The sequence below is a fragment of the Bactrocera neohumeralis genome, unplaced genomic scaffold (assembly GCF_024586455.1).
Source record: "Bactrocera neohumeralis isolate Rockhampton unplaced genomic scaffold, APGP_CSIRO_Bneo_wtdbg2-racon-allhic-juicebox.fasta_v2 cluster09, whole genome shotgun sequence".
Classification (NCBI taxonomy): domain Eukaryota; kingdom Metazoa; phylum Arthropoda; class Insecta; order Diptera; family Tephritidae; genus Bactrocera; species Bactrocera neohumeralis.
In genome coordinates this window covers 19182261-19205041 of record NW_026089622.1, presented here as the reverse complement: position 1 = coordinate 19205041, position 22781 = coordinate 19182261, and the positions used below count along the sequence as shown (strand labels likewise).

General features: G+C 37.3%; 1 protein-coding gene across 9 annotated transcripts in view; it reads right to left on the bottom strand.

The window, feature by feature from the left end:
• LOC126764041 (protein unc-13 homolog 4B) overlaps nt 1–22781 on the bottom strand; it is a 324201-nt gene that overhangs the window by 228875 nt on the left and 72545 nt on the right. The window lies entirely within an intron of this gene.

Sequence of the window (22781 nt, the reverse complement as noted above, 5' to 3'; positions counted from 1 at the left end):
TTCGTCATTCAGCTAGACGGCGTCTGCAGCGTAACTATGGTGAAACGAACGAAAATAGACTTAGGATAAATTTAAAAGCCACAAGAAGCTCCTGAAGTCGCCAATTACCCGGAGCAGAAAATCATGTCATTATAGTTTCAGAAGAAGTACTTTTGGCCATAGCATCTGGTGCAAAAATTGCATACCTAATAGAGCCCTAAAGGTAGCTGTAAACTCAAAACCTCAACTGTTTGCTAAAATGTACAACGCTTGTATAAAGGAAGGTGTGTTCCCCGATTCGTGGAAAGCACAACGTTTGGTTCTGCTCCCAAAACCAAAGAAACTACCTGAAGAACGTTCATCGTACCGACCTTTGTGTATGGGCGACACAATGGGTAAGGTGTACGAAAATATAATAGGAAACCGCTTGGAATTAGCAATCCAGGAAGCCGGCGGATTATAAGAGAGCAATACAGCTTTATAAAAAAAAGATACACTATTGACGCACTACGAGAAGTCGTAGATACTGCGAAATTTGCAGTAAGTAGCAAAAGATGGAAAAGTGGCACAAAAAAGTACTGCGCGCTGATTACCCTGGATGTCAAGAATGCATTCAACACGGCAAAATGGGGACAGATAATCAATGTATGACGGGGTGCTAAGAAGAGAGCAACCAAAAGATGTGAAACTAATAGCATATGCGGATGATCTCATGTTGGTAGCAGTGGCAAAACAATTAGTCGACTTAAGAAACAAATGCAATGAGTCCGTAAGTGATGTACGGCATTGGTTATCTTCTGTGATTTTGGAACTGGCGGAGCAAAAAACTAAGCCATAAGCACAAGGAAGGTAGAAGAACAAATAGAGCTCACCATGGGGGACTGCGAGATTACTTCACAGCCGTAGCTGCAATATCTGGGAGTAATATTGGATTTCAAATTAAAATTTAAGGAACACCTGGAGTATTCTTCCAGTAAGGCAACCAAAATTTATAATTCTCTATCGAGAATGATGACCAATACAGGCTGTGTGCGTGCCAGCCGGCGATCCTTAATGAAAGCTATGAGTTCCGTAATACTGAACGCAGCACCAGTGTGGATACAGACAATGAATATAAAAGCGTATGCTAAACAAATAATTGCAGTACATAATAAGTGCTTTCCGGACTATATCAAACGACGCTGAAGTATTAGCCAGTATGCCACCCATTGACATCCAAATACTTAGTCGGCATGGGCGCTTTAGAAGCTACCTTTTCAGATTCCTCAATGACATTAGTCCAAACTGTCCGACGTGTACAAAGTATATAAAAGACTCTGAGCATGTGCTAATTTACTGCCTAGATTCTCAAATACAAGGGAAAAACTAAAATCCACACTCGGTGGTAATTTTACTGTCGATAATTTAACAACACTCATGTGTCAGTCGACTAATAAGAGAAAAGCAGTCAACAACCATAATGACAAAACTAAGACTTTTCAACAGATCAGTGCGCACAATAGAGGAGACTTAAATTTCCTGTCCCTTCCACAAAATAATACTTAATCGGCGGTTCCGTGAGAGTCTTGAGTTGGGAGTAGGTTAGGTTTAGCGGATTAAAGTTCTGCACTTTGGATTTCGATGCTTCCCCCTACTAAAAAACAAAAAAAAAAATAATAATAATAAAAAGTGTGTGTACGTATATGTATAAGTGCGTTAGATGCATTAAGTGACACAGTGAATCTAAATAGTTGTAAAATATCAATACATTGGTACATATCTGAAGTATGCAATAAAAATAGAATACATATTTAAGCATATATACACTAAGCATACACACATAAATAGTTAAGAGATTAAAATTAAGAAATGTATTGAAAACAAAAATTTTAATAAAAATCAGAGTTAAACGTGAACTCGCGGAGCGCAGAAGTAACTTTAAAGGGTCTTTCTGTACATTTTGATCCCTCGATTCTCTTGTTAAACTGGATGCGTTTGGCAAAGAAAGGGCTCAAGTGCAATACTAAAAAGAAATAGAGCATTACTTCTTCCTCTTAATTGGCGTAGACACCGCTTACGCGATTATAGCCGAGTTAACAACAGCGCGCCAGTCGTTTCTTCTTTTCGCTACGTGGCGCCAATTGGATATTCCAAGCGAAGCCAGGTCCTTCTCCAACGGAGTGGAGGTCTTTCTCTTCCTCTGCTTCCCCCGTCGGGTACTGCGTCGATTACTTTCAGAGCTGGAGTGTTTTCGTCCATCCGGACAACATGACCTAGCCAGCGTAGCCGCTGTCTTTTAATTCGCTGAACTATGTCAATGTCGTCGTATATCTCGTACAGCTCATCGTTCCATCGAATGCGGTATTCGCCGTGGCTAACGCGCGAAGGACCATAAATATTTCGCAGAACTTTTCTCTCGAAAACTCGTAACGTCGACTCATCCGCTGTTGACATCGTCCAAGACTCTGCACCATATAGCAGGACGGGAATTATGAGTGACTTATAGAGTTTGGTTTTTGTTTGTCGAGAGAGGACTTTGCTTCTCAATTGCCTACTCAGTCCGAAGTAACACCTGTTGGTAAGAGTTATTCTGCGTTGGATTTCTAGGCTGACATTGTTGGTCGTGTTTACGCTGGTTCCAAGGTAGACGAAATTATCTACAACTTCAAAGTTATGACTGTCAACAGTGACGTGAGTGCCAAGTCGCGACGACTGTTTGTTTACTAGTCAAATAAATATTATAAATAAGCGAAAAGTGTATTTGTGTCTATAGTATAACAACAAGTAGTGTTAAAAGAAACAAACACTGAGAATTTGCTTAAAAGACAGAAGGAGTTGGACGATATGGTTGCGTTATAGGAGCAGAAAATTCTCAGAGATAAAATTATGGCTAAAAAAAACTTAAGAAGCAGAAGATTACAAAAATCAAAAACAAAAACAAAGGTCAAAACTACATTTGATGAAATTAAACAAATTCTCTCGAGCAAATGAGAGAACTCAAAACCAAGTTTCAAATACAATTTGAATATGTAGAAGAAGTATATTTTGAGACTCGAAATATCCAATTAAAAGAAATAACTTAAGGATCTATCGATGAACAAATAGAGGAATTTCGGGTAAAATATACAATTACCCTCGAAAAAATATCAGAAAAATTAAAGAAGAAAAAAGTACAGACGTGAAAAAGATGTTCCGATTGAAGACATCATTAGCTGGATTTATAGATTAATTTAACGGTTGGTGATGGCTCGTGAGGAACAGAAACAAATTACGAACCTGCAACATTCTCCAAAAAAAATATGAAAATAGACGGTTACAATTTACAGCACAAGTAGACAGACTACGGGATCAGCCGACAGCAAATGGAGAAAGTGCAGCAAACATGAAACAGCTGTTGGATACCCGCAAATAATGCAATTATACTTTCAAAGGACTAAATTTAGATTCAAACCACGAACAAGCCATCAAAGCACGAATAATGGTTCGAAAACTAGACAAAGAAATTCTACGTTTATAACGTTTTAAACAAGCAGAACGTAAAAAAAAGTAAGAAAATAAAAGCCTAGATGATTTTTTCTGTTTTCTGGAGCAGCAATATCAAGCTGTAGAAGCAATACTAGACAGAAAAACAGCTAAATGAAACAATCAAAAGCAGCCACAGCGAACACCTACATATTATACAGATAAAAACAAAATGTGTATACTGCAAGGTTCCTGGGCATCAAGTTTTAAATGCAGAAAGTACCAGGCATTGACTTCGATGAATCGAAGAAGATTCATAACAAGCAACAAACTATGCTGCATTTGCCTTGGTCATGTACAAATTATTTTTAGACACTAGTGCGCTTTATTCAGGCTCGATCAGAACTAAACTCTAAAACATTCTTACTCTTAAGCCTAAGCCTAAGCCGTCCTCACTGCCGCTGCCGTCGTCGCTGTCTTTGCTATGTTTTGTCAGATGCAGTGTCAGCGAATCCCACGATTACGCCGACTTGCATGTAGTGTAAGTCGTCGCTTGTTTGCGCTATATTTGTGCTGCGCCAGCGGATCCCACGGATACGGTAGCTTGTGAGTATCGTTTGTTGTTGCTTGTCGTTGGATCATAACTCGGGCCGTTGGTCATGGACTGGGGTGGTGTTAATATTCAGCATAGCCTGAAACGGATGTTAGGCGGACAATGCTGACTTGGTATTTTGGTGGTTTGCGTTTCGAGTTAACTCCTCCCTTCCTAAGTGGGAATCGTCCACGATTCTCTCGGTGACCTCTCTTACTAAGACATTCATTGCCTTTTTCGCGGTGTGTTTTTTATATTTGCTTAGAGCAAGTCGCAAGATTACTAGGATAAAGATTGATGCTATCGTTACTATAAAAAGCAATGTTGTTGAGTTGACTTCTCCTCGAAAAGCGCGAATATGGTTGATATTTTCCGCATTCATTTCATGAAGATAGTTCAAACTCAATGTCTCTATATGTCCTAAAAGATTAACACTTTGAGCCGTTGGAGTGCCAGGAGTACGAGTAGGAGTATGATATCGATTGTGATACTCGGTCCCATTTACCTTTACTAACTGATCGAAAGTCAAAAGGTAAGTACCGCTGACGGTTCTGCTATCTCCTTTTTCAACCTCTATCGTTGCTGTGACAATGCCGTCATCGATTTCTTTGATGCCCTTATCATGATCGGTAGTAGTTGAACAATTTGCTACAGCACCTGTGAATAGTTGCTGACAACAAGTAGGGGTTGTTTGCTTCTTGCAAAAGTTGATTTTTCACATTTAACAGCATACGCTTCGTTTCCGCACTCAGCGACGATATTAGTATCCCCAAAGTGTAGGACTCGTCCTTCGTGAGGCACGGCGAATAAACTACATTTTTTTACAAACAATTTGAGGGATTGGATTCTTAACTACAAAGTACAAATTATTCTTATTTTGTAAAGCCTTAATGCTAGACATTCCTATTATTTCTATTATCGTTATGTTAGTCGAGTGCTCATTGATAATACTATTGATATCACTATTATCTAATATTATTGGGTTCACTAGGTTCAACTTAGCTAGGGCTATTGAGATTGTGATTGATTGCAGTTCGAGGATTATTACTCTATTTCTAGCAAGTATTGTTTCGTAAAGATGACCTGTGTCTATTGCTTCCTTTCTTGTTGAGTTTATAATCTTTGGAAATTGTCGAAGTCAGGGGTGCCGGCGACGACTTTTAGTGCAGTACCTAAAAAGTTTAAGCTTCGAGCCTGTCGATGGTGAATGTCAACGGTTCGAAGTAAAGTCTCGATGTATTTTATGTTTGCTGCTACTATTTTCTTCATGTGTGTCAATGGGAAAAGGTCCATAAATCCTGACGTCTCGTCGTTCAATGTTGCATATAGTGTCAAGTTGGTAAAGTGCGTCAAATAACCGTAATGTAGTTGGAGTTGGTGTAGTCAGTTAGCTTTTGTGTTAAAGTGCTCGTCAATAAGAATGTCGGTATTATCCTGTAATTTAAAATACAAGACTTAAAGTAATAAAGTGATTAATTAAGGTGGACGAAGGTTGTCTTTGTGGACCCCCCTTTACAAGAACGGTGGTGCCTAGGTCCTGTTCAACTACTTCTTTTGTAAATAGTGTTGAGAGTTTATTGCCTAGCCTTCGATTAACTTTCACTAGGACCTTGTCGCCAACGTTATACGTCACATTCTGACGACCCTTATTATGGTATTCGCGATCACTGGCCTGTGCTTTTTCGATACGATTTCGAACTAGTTCCGTAATGTTAGCTGAGCTGGGATGAAGGATGTCCATTGGTTTTTCGTGGGTTACTGAATGAATTGTCTTATTATATTCTATGGTGGCAAGCAAAATCAAGTCAACAGTGTCATCGAGATTTCTTTCTAGTTTTAGACACCTAGCTATTTCAGTTAAGGTACTGTGAAAACGCTCCACTTGCCCGTTTGAGGTGCTATGCAGTGGAGGGGCGTTGGCGATTTTCACATTGTTGTAATTTAGCAAAGTTGATTTTATAGCATTTGAGTTAAGTGACTTTTCGTTGTCACAGTATATAGTTTTAACGTTTGGAAAAATGTTTATTAGCTGTAGTATAGGTGGTTTTACGTCTATGATGGTTCTAGACGCGATTTTCTGCACTATAGCAAATTTAGAAAACTTATCGACGCAAGTTAGAAAATATTTCTGGTCCGTGGAGAAAATATCGACGTGTAATATTTCACCAGGATTACATGGAACCGGTGTTGCCGCAATAACATGCTTCTTTGGATGTCTAATGTATTTAGACTTTGAACATATTCGGCAATTTGCTACTATTTCCCTTGCCTTTTTATCCATCTTCGGGAAAAAATAGTCAGCCAAGATCTGCTTTACATTTTCTTGCGCTGCCCTATGAGCTCTGTTGTGTTCAGCAAATATAATTTCTTGTTGATCACTTTCGCTGAAGATGTCCGTAACCATCTTTTCGGTATGACGGAATCTTACGTTGGGGTGAAGTTCTACCAGTCGGTGTTGAATTTTTGCCAACACTGGTAGGCTGCAATGTATTGCGTTAACTACGCCATCATTAATGACTTCTTGCAGAGTTTTTAGTAATGACTCTACGTCGCAAAATGAAATTACATGTCTGCTTTTTGAACCAAATATTATAAAGGTCTGTTTTGACTGGCTTTCGCTTTCTTGAAGAATTATCTGGTTTCTATAGCAATTTACGGGCTTATCCACCGTCTCTATAGTGTAGGTCAGTGACTCCTCACTGTGCATGGTGGCGCAGTCGGAGCTTGCCTCCATTTCAATTCCTACCATATTCATGTGCTGTCTGGACAACGCGTCAGCGACATGGTTTTCCTTTCCCGGTTTATAGAAAATTTTTGCGTTGAAGCTTTCTATTAGAGACTTCCATCGTTTGATTTTTGCGTTCGGGTTTTTATCAGAAACTGCAAACGTCAGAGGCTGGTGGTCAGTGTAGATATTCAACTGGTTAACACCGTACAGGTAGTTCCTCAAAGTGTTAAGAGCCCATACGATCGCCAAGAGTTCTCTTTCATTTGTTGCCAAATGCTCTTCTCTATCTCTAAGTGTTCTTGAGATCATGGTAATCAAAGTCAAATGTTTTAGTGAAGTCGGGATATGCTAACGTGACATCTTCTGTTGCCAGAATTTCTCTGAGTTTATTAAATGCATCTATACCTTCTGGTGCTAGTTGAATTTTAATTTTTTTGGACTGTGTGGCACTTACTTTGCCATTTTCTCCCTCTCGCATATCAGTCAGAGGTTTTGCAAGGCTGGCAAAATCTTTAATGAAACATCGATAGTAGCTAGCCAATCCAAGAAAGGAACGTAGTCCTCGAAGAGTGGTTGGCTGCTCATAACATTTGATTCCATTGACTTTATCGGGGCTTGTTTTCACACCTCCCCTTGAGACAACAAATCCTAGGTATTCTACCTCGGTCTTGAAGAATTTCGATTTTTCGGCGAATATTTTCATATTTGCCTCATAGAGACTCCGCAACACCCATGCGATATCTTTCAAATGGTCTTCTGCCGTTTTTGAATAGACAATTACGACGTCAACGTAAACGTGGCAGGTTTTGCCAATTTGCTCCCTGAGGACATCGTCGATTGCTCTCTGGAAGATGCTTGGGGCGTTTCTTAGCCCAAAAAGGTAAACGACAGAATTCATATTTACCGTTGTTAACGGAGAAAGCGGTTTTCTCCCTGTCTCTTTCTGCTAACTCGACCTGGTGAAACCCAGATTTAAGGTCGAGGGTGGTAAAATATTGTGCACCTCTTAAGTTTGACAAGATTACCATTGCGTTTGGCATGGGGTATTTATCTTCGACTGTGACCTCATTCAGTTTCCTGAAATCAATCACAAGACGTTTCTTCTTATTTCCCGTTTGATCTACTCCCTTCTTATCAACGACCCAAATTGGGTTATTGTAAAGGGACCTTGAGGGTCGAATGATACCATTGACGAGAAGTTCAGCCCCTTCTTTGTTTACAAAGTCGGCTACACCCATAGGATATGGGTAAAGTCTCGAGTAAACCGGTTCATCGGTTTTTGTTCTGATTGTACCAATTATAATGACTCGTTAGGGTCAGCAAACGCCTTATTTCTACTTTTGATAATTTCACAAAATTGCTCACGAACTGAAGATGGAATTTCTTCACTTTTTATGTCGATAAAGTTTACATTTTTACATTCATGGAACAAAAGCTTTTCAGTTCCAGAATCGTGCTTTATTGTACCCGTACTGAGGTCTATTTGGGCGTTTACCTGATTGAGCAAATCGAGCCCAATTATGCCGTCGAATGTTGTTATATTGGGTAGTATAAAGAAATCTGCAGTTACGCCAAACATCTTAATTCTACACTTTTGTGTTACAGGACTATTGCCGTGCAAAGACTTTACTATAAATGGTGTGGACGCTGGAATTATATTTTTTAGCTCAGGTATTGGTTTGATGTAATTTTTCGAAGCTCCTGTGTCCACTAATAATTTAATTTTTTTTCCTCGATAACCTACTCTTCGCTCAATCCACGGGAGTAGGGACTTCCCCCTAAAAAATTCAATTGCTCCTCCTCGAGATCTTCAGCTTCATCTTCGGCTTCCTGATTATAAGTTGCCTGACAAATCTTTTCTTGATTTAATGCGTTGCATCTTTGGTCCAGTAACCCTATCTGAATCTGCCTGTCGTTTTCCCTGCAGTTGATTTCACCTATAACCCTGTCTACTATTACTTTGATTCTGTTGTTGGTATTGGTTGGTTCTCTGTGATGGTTCCCTACGCCAATTTACATTTTGTCTTAGTCTTGAAACCGATGGGTCAAAGTCCATGGGGGTCACTTGTTGCTGTTGCATATTTTTCTCCGAATTATTGTTTATTCCTAGTTTATATTGGTTTTCAATAGACGTTGCGAAATTTGAAGCAAATAAGTGCCTTTCCCTATTTCACTCCACCTCTTGGGCTAATGCCAGAGCGCTCGGTAGGTCTTTAGGGCGAGAGGCAAATAGTATGTCACATAAAGGTCTTTTAAGGCCTGATATAAAAACTCTTAAAGCGTCCGCTCTATATTTTTCGCAAATTGATTCTGATACTTGACCCTCATGGGTCATTATGGTTTTGTTCGTGAGGAGAGTTAATATTTTATCAACCTCGTCGAAATATCGAAGCACAGATAGGTTACCCCTTCGTAAGGTGGATAATTGTTGTTCGATTATATATATCGGCCGTTTGTCTGCGTACGTAAAGTCTAGTCTCGCGATTATTGCGTCGAAATTTAAAACAGTGTTGAAGGATGCCAAAATGGATCAGCAGAGCTTTTATTTTATTTCTAATTATACCAACTGCTTGGTAGTGTCTAGAACTTCCCTAGTAACTTCTGAAAACTTCGTAAGATGCATGGGCAGCTTGTCGCCAAGACACATATGTACTGATTTGCCCGTCAAATTCTGGTAATGATTTTACCAGATCAAGGGGTTCGTCACACTTTACATTCGGTAATATTTTTACCGGTTGGTATATTTTTGGCGTTTGACCAGTGGTCAATGTAGTCATTTGCTCCGTTAATCGTTGGAGCTTAACCTCGAAAGTCTGTCTTTGTTGTTCAAGAGCGCTTGAGACGGCTGCTTGAACCACTGCGGTTACCTTATTTGAATCCATTTTCCTGGTCACCTGTAGTTTAATAATTCTTTTTAAGAGGTTTTCTAATTCTGAGTCACTCATAGACTTGGAAATTAAAATTGAATAAGACTTGTAACCGTTCCTATAGTCGAATCAATCAATCACACTCTTTTGTTGACATGGCTAGATAATTTCAGTTATTTATTACAATTTTCTTCACAAATTCTGTTTCTAAACACAATGTTTCTTTTTTATTAAACTCTGGAAAATTTGTATCACAAAATTTTATGATTAGCTCCTTATTTTCTAAAATAAATTCCTTTCCGTCTATTTCGAAAACTTAGTTTTAATTCAAAAAAAATTACAATGTTTTTATTTTAATAAGCACTCTACTTACTATATTCGAAACATGTTTTTTATTATAAACTGCTTTCTGATGAATCCTCGGATCCTTGGAGTCCTTGTAGGATACGTTTATTAAGATTGTAGCGATTCTCTGTGAGTTCTTGTAGAATACGTTTTTAAAGATTGTAGCGATTCTTTGTGAGTCCTTTGGTCCCTTAAAGTCATTAAAGACACTCCACCGCAAAATACCTTGGTGAGTTTTACTTTCAGGAGAATCCTTCTTATCTTCTTTACCCGGTTGGGCGCCAATTATTTTTAGGCACTAGTGCGCTTTATTCAGGCTCGATCAGAACTAAACTGATAAAACATTCTTACTCTTAAGTCTAAGCCTAAGCCATCCTCACTGCCTCTGCCGTCGTCGCTATCGTTGCTATGTTTTGTCAGATGCAGTGTCAGCGAATCCCACGATTACGCCGACTTGCATGTAGTTTAAGTCGTCGCTTGTTTTCGCTATATTTGTGCTGCGCCAGCGGATCCCACGGCTACGGTAGCTTGTGAGTATCGTTTGTTGTTGCTTATCGTTGGATCATAACTCGGGCCGTTGGTCATGGATTGGGGTGGTGTTAATGTTCAGCATTGCCTGAAACGGATGTTAGGCGGACAATGCTGACTTGGTATTTTGGTGGTTTGCGTTTCGAGTTAACTTACATATGTATATGAAGACAATTGTAATAATAAGAAAAAGTGCAATAAGTGTGAAAGAAATCATCAAAATTATTATTACTAATTACAATGCAGTGAGAAAAATATCTAAAAACAAGTAAGGAAGGGCTAAGTTCGGGTGCCACCGAACATTTTATACTCTCGCATGGTAAAGTGATAATCGAGATTTCATTATACGTCATTTACATATTTTTCAAATACCGTATTTTTGTAAAGTTTTATTCCGCTATCATCATTGGTTCCTAATGTATATATTATACAGAGAAGGCATCAGATGGAATTCAAAATAGCGTTATATTGGAAGAAGGCGTGGTTGTGAACCGATTTCACCCATATTTCGTACATGTCATCAGGGTGTTAAGAAAATATTATATACTGAATTTCATTGAAATCGGTCTAGTAGCTCCTGAGATATGATTCTTGGTCCATAAGTGGGCGGCGCCACGCCCATTTTCAATTTTTAAAAAAAGGCTGGGTGCAGCTTCCTTCTGCCACTTCTTCCGTAAAATTTAGTGTTTCTGACGTTTTTTGTTAGTCGGTTAACGCACTTTTAGTGATTTTGAACATAACCTTTGTATGGGAGGTGGGCGTGGTTATTATCCGATTTCTTCCATTTTTGAACTGTATATAGAAATACCTGAAGAAAACGACTCTGTAGACTTTGGTTGACATAGCTATAGTAGTTTCTGAGATATGTACAAAAAACTTAGTAGGGGGCGGGGCCACGCCCACTTTTCCAAAACAATTGCGTCCAAATATGCCCCTCCGTAATGCGATCCTTTGTGCCAAATTTCATTTTAATATCTTTATTTATGGCTTAGTTATGACAGTTTATATGTTTTCGGTTTCCGCCATTTTGTGGGCGTGGCAGTGGGCCGATTTTGCCCATCTTCGAACTTAACCTTCTTATGGAGCCAAAAAATACGTGTACCAAGTTTCATCATGATATCTCAATTTTTACTCAAGTTACAGCTTGCACGGACGGACGGACAGACGGACGGACGGACGGACAGACAGACATCCGGATTTCGACTCTACTCGTCGCCCTGATCACTTTGGTATATATAACCCTATATCTGACTCTTTTAGTTTTAGGACTTACAAACAACCGTTATGTGAACAAAACTATAATACTCTCGTTAGCAACATTGTTGCGAGAGTATAAAAAATCCTTCACAACAATCGGAAACAGCGATACTCCTAGCAACAGTACAAATAACTATTATTATTTTACGAGAAAACTCGATTCTCGAGTAGAATCGGAATCGAGTTTACCATCCCTACTGGCAGCCATCGCGTGCACATATAATAACCTCCGCACAATAACCACCACAAAAAAAAATGATTTTTTCCATGTTATTTATATGGAAAATAGAAAATTTGAAACAGGCACCTCTTAATATTAAAATTAAGAGCTCATCTTTTGAGTGACTTTCTTTTTCACATTTTCGAAAGTTTTTCGCCTGTTTTTCAGTTGAAAAAAAAGGTTGCTTCAGAATGACACACCCTAATACATATATATATATATATATATAGAAATTATATTATTTACACAAGTACATTAATACATAAATATACACATATAAACAATAAGATAAATAAAAGAATACACTTCACTAAATGTCAAGAGCAATTATAGGCAACAAAATTGTAATATGAAATATGAAAATCATTGCGTATCGAATCAAACAAATAAATTAGTGTTTACATAAAACTAATGTAAATGTATAAATACTATAATGCACACAAGCCACAGCTGATAATAAGTGAACTTTCGTATGTGTATAAATGCGTTAGATGCACTAAGTCACACAGTGAATCTAGACTGTTGTAAAATATCAATGCATTGGTATCTGAAGAATGCAATAAAAACATAATACATATTTAAACATATGTACACTAAGCATACATACATACTCATATATAAATTTCGTTAAGATATTAGAATTAAGAAATGTATTGAAAAAAGAAATTTAATAAAGATCAGAGTCAAACGAGAACTCTCAGAGTGCAGAAGTAATTTAAAGAGTTTTTCTATACACAAATATGAGGATGGGTAGAAAAAAGGAAGAAAATTACTTGTAAAATTATAATTTGGGAACCTCAACTACTGGTGGTAAACGAGGTATCTTTGAACATGCTTATCTTCGATTATGTCTAAACAGTACAATACATATATACATAAACAAACGTTTTTACGTTACTGAAATAGAATTGTAAATTTAACGAGTACACTCAAAAACATATAGTTTTAGACATAAATGTGTACTTTTGTAATGAAACTTATATCCCATTATATAGATATGGTAATACACATACGCATATGCATCGAGTTATACACTTCAAAACAATCCTATATTGTATGATAATGTATGTATATACACATACATACATTTAGTTAGATAAGTCAGATTTAACAATTATATATAACAGGTGGCGCAGAAATAACCTTCCGATGTTTTTTGGGAAATTAAAAACTTTTTTAAAAAATTAAAAACTTTGATTCTGCTTGTGGATTATTTTTATTTGGTCTTTTAAATTTTTTTACATCAAGTCGAGAATATGATATCATATAAATGGCCGCCGCCACAGTTGAATGTCATTTGAGTCCTTTTTATGGCATTTTGCATTACTTTGACCAGAACTTCCGGCGATAGGTCCTCACATTCTTGACGGATATTATCTTTAAAAGCTGCAAGAATCTGAGGCTTTTTGACATAAACCCGCGACTTCAAAAAGCCCCACGAAAAGAAGTATGGAGCGGTCAAATCAGGCGATCTTGCAGGTCAATGCAAATAGCCAAAACGGGAGATTAGGCGCACGGGAAATACATCTTTCAGCATATCGGTTTTGGCACGCAGTGTAGCGTACCATTTTTTATTTACGTGTATTTCGCATGTGTTTACTACACAAATGTCAAAACAGAACTGACATTAACGGGGCATCTCGACAGGATCAAATCTGTGTCTTGCTAACTGTCAAATCTATTTCTATTGCCATTGCCAAATCTGTATGTGGGCATTTGTTATCATAAGATAATCATTTGCGCAAAGGTGTAGGGTAGGTAGGTTCGAGCTGATGTAGCGCATGCTTTGAGCTATTGAAAAATTTATTTTATCACATTGCGAAATGCCGTCGGGTAGGTAGCTGATGTAGCGCTTGTTTTGAGCTCTTGAACTGTTTAAAGCTTTTATGAGGAAAATAAGGATTACGATCCTTTTACTACAAATGTATTTCTGGGAAAAATAAGAAAAGGAAAAAGATCCTTTTTTTGCAAATCTATTTCTGTGGAAAATAAGAATTCATATTTTTGGACTACTATATAATAATTGTAGCATATATACGAATTAAAATAATAAATTTAAAATGAGCATTGATATTTTGATTTTTGCTAGTATAAGTTTATTAAATTTAAGATTTCGCTTATTCCCAACCCAATTTGCATAATTTTTCTGTAAATTAACAATATTAAACTAAATATTAATTTTTTGAAAAAATATTATTTTGAAAATGTACTTTATTTTTATAATATAACACAACCGTCTTAATACTCGCTCTTCTAATTTTCATATTACCGAAATGAAAATTCCGTCGGCATATGTGCAAATGGGATATGTTGCATCTTCGAAATTTTCATAGAAATGAAAACTGCGATGTCAAACTGCTGAAGTGACAGCTTATAGCTTACGATATATGGCATACGAATTAGTTTGCGATATATTGTAAGATATAAGCAATGTGGAGTCTCCACAGGTAATAGGCACGGCAATACAGTTCGCAAGAAATAGATTTTATCCTGTCGAGATGCCCCGTAAAGATCAATTTCAAAATTTATAGCATATCCTAATCATCTTCCGACTTTTGCGCCACCCTATGTCTCTAATTTCTGAGAGGTTGAGTAAGATGAATATAATGAGTTTACGTGAAAAATGTAAACCAAAGGGTCTGAATTTATTATACAGAGCTTTGTAATAAAAGTGGTATGATTTCTTTTCAAAAACAAAATAAAACAAGTAAGGAAGGGCTAAGTTCGGGTGTCACCGAACATTTTATACTCTCGCATGATAAAGTGATAATAATTTACATATTTTTTTATTTTGCTGTAAAATTAATTAGATTAGATCAATTTGTGTACTTTGAGCATTGAATTGTATTTTCATTTCCTAATGTATATATTATACAGAGAAGGCATCAGATGGAATTCAAAATAGCGTTATATTGGAAGAAGGCGTGGCTGTGAACCGATTTCACCCATATTTCGTACATGTCATCAGGGTGTTAAGAAAATACTATATACCGAATTTCATTGAAATCGGTAGAGTAGTTCCTGAGACATGGTTTTTGGTCCATAAGTGGGCGACGGCACACCCATTTTTCAATTTAAAAAAAAAAGCTGGGTGCAGCTTCCTTCTGCCATTTCTTCCGTAAAATTTGGTGTTTCTGACGTTTTTTGTTAGTCGGTTACCGCACTTTTAGTGATTTTCATGAACTGTATATGGAAGTGCCTGAAGGAAACGACTCTATAGAGTTTGGTTGACATAGCTATAGTAGTTTCTGAGATATGTATAAAAAACTTAGTAGGAGGCGGGGCCACTCCCACTTTTCCAAAGAAAATTACGTCCAAATATGCCCCTCCATAATGCGATCCTTTCTGCCAAATTTCACTTTAATATCTTTATTTATGGCTTAGTTATGACACTTTATAGGTTTTCGGTTTCCGCCATTTTGTGGGCGTGGCAGTGGGCCGATTTTGCCCATCTTCGAACTTAACCTTCTTATGGAGCCAAAAAATACGTGTACCAAGTTTCATCATGATATCTCAATTTTTACTCAAGTTACAGCTTGCACGGTCGGACGGACAGACGGACGGACGGACAAACAGACATCCGGATTTCAACTCTACTCGTCACCCTGATCACTTTGGTATATATAACCCTATATCTGACTCTTTCAGTTTTAGGACTTACAAACAACGGTTATGTGAACAAAACTATAATACTCTCCTTAGCAACTTTGTTGCGAGAGTATAAAAAAGCATTAATCACTCTACCCGGTAAATCTGGTGCATCCTAAGAATATATTGCACAATACCCCACATCCGATAACACCATACTCATACATCACCACACAACTCACCACACTTCTATATCAACCCACTCAACATAAAGGATTGTCCCCAGAGCAGATTCAACACATTAGTTTTATACAATTCGTTCTACGCAAGCCGCACATCAACAATCGCTTATACTTTCTATTCCAAACTGCGCCGCGGAATTCCCACTTTTGCTTTGATCGTCATCTTTTCGTCTGCGCCGACTTACAGCGATCCAACACATTCTACCTCGATTCGACGCGATAAATTATTTCGCAAAACATTGTACTGTAAACAAAGGATAACTTTAAATAAATTGTATATTTTAAATGCACTACCCTTTTTTTATTTTAAACACTCGGGCGAGTGTGAGTGCATACTAAATCACCCCAATAAATTGGGCACAATTCGCACGTCAACATTCGCTTCATGTTTTTTTTTATTCGACACTGCGCCGCATATACCCCACCTTTTACTTCGATCGACATCCCGCGCCGACTTACAGCGATCCAACACAGATTATTTTGCAAAACTATTATTCTGTGAAGCGTCAAAATTAATCTTAATTAAATTAAATTGTATTAAAAAATATAAGAGTACTTTTCTTGCCCCGAAATTAATTTTTTTTTAAATGTGAAGTACAATCAATACAATTAAGTTGTGAATATAATATTATTCAAAAGATTTCCACAACTTTTTTTGCATAACTGATTTCGATACACCCAATTTTCGAGTACTTTTCTCACTAACTCAAGTTGTATGTCATGAATAGTACGTTCTGTTTGACATCTAAAGTTTGAAGAGAGTCTGGTTTATTGCTGAGGACCAATGACTTCAACTAACACCAGAAGAAGTAGTCTAATCGAATCTATACATTTTTCTCGCAAATAATTCGTGCACGTGCTGTTGCCATTCACTTGGCAGCAGCCAGAAACGATTCTTTTACATATGGCTCAAGCAGCTCACGATTTCCGGTCCGAGACCAAGTTTCCTCTGGGTAGCCAAAGAACATCCGTTTGAAGGCGAGCTAAAGTGAGAAGGCGAAAATCGCGAAGTGTGGAATTGGTGGTGGAGAGAGACTTCGTCGCCGAGTACTGTTATTCACTCAGGTAGATGATCGTCTAATCGCATTCCGAATCAAAGCGAAGTTCTTCAAAATATTGCTGATTGGCGCCCACGCCCCGACGGAAGAGAAAGACGATGTGACCAAAGATGCCTTCTATGACCGCTTGGAGCGAAATTCCTCAAATGAGTTGAAGCTGATCGATTTCGTCGGAGCCCAGCACAAAAAAATTCATTAAGCTACCTGGCTGTCTCCGGATCGAAAAGCCACCAACCAGATCGATCATGCAGTGATAGACGGAAGCCACGTTTCCAGTGTTTTAGATGTGCGTACGCTCCGAGGTCCTAACATCGACTTGGACCACTATCTCGCACCCGCCTCTGTGCAGCAAAAAACGCACGTCAACAAATACAAGGAAAGTTCGACATGTCGAAGCCACAAATCCAACAGACAACCGAACGATTTTCTTATCGACTTGCACTCCTGCTCTCTAAAATCACTCATCAGAAACTCGGTATAAGGGAGCTGTGACTTTCAGGCTCCTTACGTACAGCTGCAAACGAAACAATTGGCTTTCGGAAAAGGCAAAAGAAAAGCTGGTACGATAAGGAGTGCCGTGTCACAGCGTAGAGAAAACAGACTGCCTACTTCGAAACGGTACACACGACCACAACACGTGCGGGATGAGATAGATACCGAAATCTGAAGAGGGAAGCGAGACGCATTCGCAGAAAAAAGGAGAGAGGCCGAAATGCGTGAGTATGAAGGACTTGACAAGCTGGCCGACAGGGGTAATGCTCTAAAATTCCACGAAAGATTCGGCTACTTACAGAAGGTTTCAAGACCGGAGTATAATTTTGTAGGTCCCAAAGTGGTGATCTAGTGGCTGATGTTCAGAGCATACTTAAGTTATGGAGGGAACACTTCTCTAGCCTGCTAAATGGCAGTGAAAGTATAACACAAAAAGATAGTGAAGTGATAGAGATAGTGATTCTCCAATCGATAACGACGGAGCTGACGTTCCATTGCCCTACCGTGAAGAAGTTCGAATAGCAATTACCCTTCTGAAGAACAACAATGCGACGGAGGCACATGGACGGGGGCGAAGGACTGATAACAATTCTTTATAGAATATGGTCGGACGAAAGCATTCTCGACGATTGGAATTTAAGTATGCTCTGTTCAATGCACAAAGAGGGAGACCCCACAATCTGCAACGTGGGATAAGCATCCTCAACATCGCGAATAAGGTTTTATAGAGCGTATTAAAGTATGTGCACGAAAAAAATTGGTCGAACATACGAGTATAACGTTATAAAACTTATGTTTATTATTCAATTTCAGAAATATTTGCACAAGTTATAGATTATATATAGATTTATAAGAATTCAAGATATAATATTCAGGATAATTTCTTATAAGCGAATAATCGTAATTTAGACTTAACATCCTTCATAAATTATTCCTAAATTGCCTCTCATTTTTCACTGTATGTTGCGTCTTTAACAGTTTCGGTTTAATAATGGCCCAATAAGCCTCCATCGGCCTGAGCTCTGGGCAATTTGGAGAGTTCCCCTCTTTGGGAACAAGAGAACAAGAACCACCTATTGTCTTGGTACCACTTTAAAGAGGTTTTTCCGTTATGACATGTCGATTAGGCCAAAAGAGTACTGGATCCTCATGAAGCTTAAGTAAAGGCAAAAGACGTTTCTGTATTAACATAAATGTCTTGATTTATTGTTCCATAGCCTATAAAAGGTTGACTTTTAAAGCCACACTGACAAATGGCCTGCCATACTAGAAATATTTTTGGGAATTTGTCAAGCTTTTTTTTTAATTTATCAGAAACATTTCCTCTTTTGTTTTCTGTATAAAATTGTCGCCCTCGAATTTTTTTAAAGTCCGTTTTTACATAGGATTCATTGTCCATTGCAACGCAGTTAAAATTAGGCATGAACTTTTCATATAATTGCCGAGCACGTCGTTTTGCCAAAACATGCGGTTTGGTGCTGCATTCACTATAAAGGAATGTAACTCATTTCCTTTGCGTACTTTCTGTACATATAGAGGTGACATTTGCGCTTTTTTGACGACATCTTGTTCTGAAAGTCAAGGATTTCGTTTCAAATAGGTCAACACTTTTTTTTGCTATAAGTGGAGATTGAAGTCCTTGTTTTCTACCACTACCCGCCTTTCTATTGAATGATAAGGGGTCACTGTATCTCTTAAGTACGAAAGATATCGAAGATTTTGCAATTTTTAAGTTTTTGGCGATGTCGCTGTGAGACATGCCTGGATTTTCCAGCTTTTTATGCAAAACCGATTCGCGAACGTGTATATTCATTGCTGAAAAATTTTACACTAACCATAGTTTTGTAAAAAATATAATGCAATTATGTAGATAATGTAGTAAACTTTGCGTGTAAATTTTAATTTTGATTTTACCGTTAAAAATTTTTAAGCTGTGCGGATTTCTATATGACCAGCTTTTTCGTGCACATACTTTAAGTGAAAAATCAACAGCTGACCAGATATTCACTATGCGCCAAACCTTGTAAAAGACCCGTGAAAAAAGGATCAACACACACTACCTCTTCGTCGATTTTAAAGATGCTTTTGACAGCACGAAAAGGAGCTGCCTCTTTGCCGCGATGTCTGAATTTGGTATCACCGCAAAACTATTACGGCTGTTGAGCAATACCACTCCGAGCAGTTTGATACCAAAAAAGGCGTGCAAGACGAGAATGACAGAGAAATCGTTCCCCTTCCTTTCAGCTTCAATTAAAATCTGCTGTATGTAAATTAAAAAAAATCGCTTAAACGTGAGGAAGAATTCAAAACTAAAATGTATATAAAGAAGGTGGGTCAAATTCAAGCAAGCAAAATTCCCTTTTGAAAGCCCAAAAGTCAATGAACTGACTCTAACATGCCTATACGAGACATGGGTGGAAATTAGGCTTGAAGTGACGAGGAAAAGGCTAATTGTTTTGCAAATCACCTAGAAAAGGTATTCCAACCTCATTGCCCAAAGAACAACTTTGAGCTGTCCAGCATACCTAACATAGTTAACGAGTCACTTGACCTTCTGAAATTATTGGAATAATCAAAGAAGTTAATCCAAAAAAAGTCGCCGGGACACGATAATATTACCCCAAAAATGCTTATTGAGTTACCATATATTGCTGTAGAAGTAGTCTCTTTGCTCTTCAACGTAATTCTTAATATCGGATACTATCCTAATTGATGGAAAAAGTTGCAGATTATCTTGACGGATAATCCTGGGAAAGACTTAACACAGCCGTCTTCATACAGACAAATCAGTGTTCTACCCTGTCTTTCTAAAATATTTGAAAAAGTGACTATCAAAGATTCGAGATAACTCCTTTCCTCCACGAAAATAATATAATACCAACACACCAATTCGGGTTTCGTGAAAATCATAGCACGATAGAGCAAATATGTAGAATTACTAACGAAATAAGAAAAGCATTTGAGCACAGAGAGTACTGTTTAGCTATATTTCTAGACATGGCTCAGGCGTTTATAAAAGCATTGTTCACTTAAAATCTGTACGCACTCTAGGGACCGCTGTTCCGTTATTTTACAAATTTTCTGAGTAAAATCAGTTGATCTGAGTATATAGTTAAAATACAGTTATGTATAGGACTTTTCAGTACCCTTGCTTATCAGTTGGCTTTTAAATGTGAAATGGAGTACGCTAATCGAAAATTAATAGTGAACGAATTTATAGCAAATCCGACATGGTCAGGTTCAAAAATTGGAAAAAAATTAAAATTGTCCAAAACAACAGTTTGTAGTGTAATTAAACGGTACAAAAATACTTTGAGCATAGAAAGAGCTAAAAAAATGTGTGTAAAAGGAGGAGCGCGGGATTAAGAATTAGTAAGGAAGATACTAACCTCAATTAAAAAAAATCCCGGGCTATCTGACAGTGATCGCGCCAAAAAATTCGGGACAAGTATAAGTACCGCCAGGCGAATACGTTTAAATGCTGGGCTAAATACATACCGTGCAATTAAGTACCCAAACAGATCTGACAAACAGAATATTTTGGCAAAAAGACGCGTACGACTTCTGTACAATCAGATTTTGACGAAGTTCAAAGGCTGTCTTGTAATGGATGACGAAACTTATGTCGAACTCGATTGCAATCAACTTCCTGGACAAAAGTTTTATGTTGCAAACAAGCGTGGGAATGTGGAAGCAAAATATAAATATAAAAAAATTGATAAATACCGTCAAAAAGTTATGATTTGGCAAGCAATATGCTCCTGTGGCCTTAAAAGTCGTACTTTCGTAACGTCGACCACAATGACATCGGATATTTATATAAAAGAGTGTCTTGAGAAAAGATTACTGCCGTTTATTCGACATCACAGAACTTCTGTAAAATTTTGGCCAGATTTGGCGAGCATACATTATTCTTCCACCGCCATGAAGTGGTATCAAAATAACAAGGTTGAAGTAATACCAAAAATCTTTAATCCGCCTAATTGTCCACAGCTTCGCCCAATAGAAAAATATTGGGCGATAGCAAAAACAATTTAAGGAGAAGTGGTCGGGTAATAAAAAAATATGACTCAATGTTGCCTTTATGGAATAAACATGCAGCTAAAGTAACAAGAAAAACTGTTCGAAAGTTAATGTCTTCTATTAAAAAACATGCTCGCAACTTGCTACATAACAAAGTTGAATAATTATATCTTGTAATAAAATTAAAAGCTTAATAAATTATCTTCTTTAACGTATAAAAATTTTTAGTTTCCGTTGTTTATCTTTTTAGTTATAATAATATTTTTGCGTACAGATTTTAAGTGAACAATGCTTTATAAGATTACAAATATTCTACCTTTAGAATTGTATAAAACATTGGAGTCTTATTTAAAAAGTATCTTATTTAGGAAGTAACTTATCTTGGTATTCACCTAGATAGAAGACTTACGTGGAGAAAACATATATCTAGTAAAATAACTAGCATGAAGATAAGAGCTGCAAATTTAAATTGGATTTTAAATAAAAACTCCAAACTTACCTTAGACAACAAAGTGCTTTTATATAATGCGGTTATAAAGCCGATTTGGATGCATGGCATTCAACTGTGGGGTACGACCTGTGCACCTAATATTGATATAATACAAAGGTTCCAACCAAAAATGCTTAAAACAATCACATGCGAAATGAAAATAATAAAAAAAAATTAAAAAAAGCCTAACAGTTGTTTGTATCACCTTAAGCTAATCGTGAAATTGAAATTAAAATTCAAAATTGAAAGAATGTATTTCGGAAGATATGATTGTCAAAACAAAAATATCATAACGGTATAGTATTCGCGTACATACTATGTATTTAGTTATACAATATATAGATGACAAGACGAGTAGAACTTCGTTAATGAAACTTGGTACAGGAGTACCTTGGCAAAAAGTGAGGACGAGTTCGTAAATCTTATCTTAAATTAAGACACAAAACTGTAATTTGACCCAGGGAATTGTAGTAGCTAGGGGCTCCTATGGGAAAACAATTTTGAAAAAATGAGCCCCACCCTCTTATATCTCCTAAACTGATAAAGCTACAATAGCCAAATTCGCTTAGGAACTCCTACCGGCAGTGTAACTATGGATGAAATGGGATAACAACCACGCTCACTTTTAATATAACACAACTTTAAATTCCATCTCATTATTTTATTTTTCAGTATACAAATCAAAAATCAATTAAAACTTTTCACGAATACTCCCCCTAAGTTCTATCACCTTATGACCAAAAATTGCCCAACTTGGATCAAAGCTATTCAAGTATGTTGACTCCAGTTTTTATTGCGAACTTGTTACCGAAAATATTGGTCAGTCTGTTAAATATATTATAGAAATTCGGAGAACATCCTTTCCTGATAATAGTATGCTGAGGCGAGATAAAAATAGAATTATAATATTACCTGTGTTCTCTTTGTCATT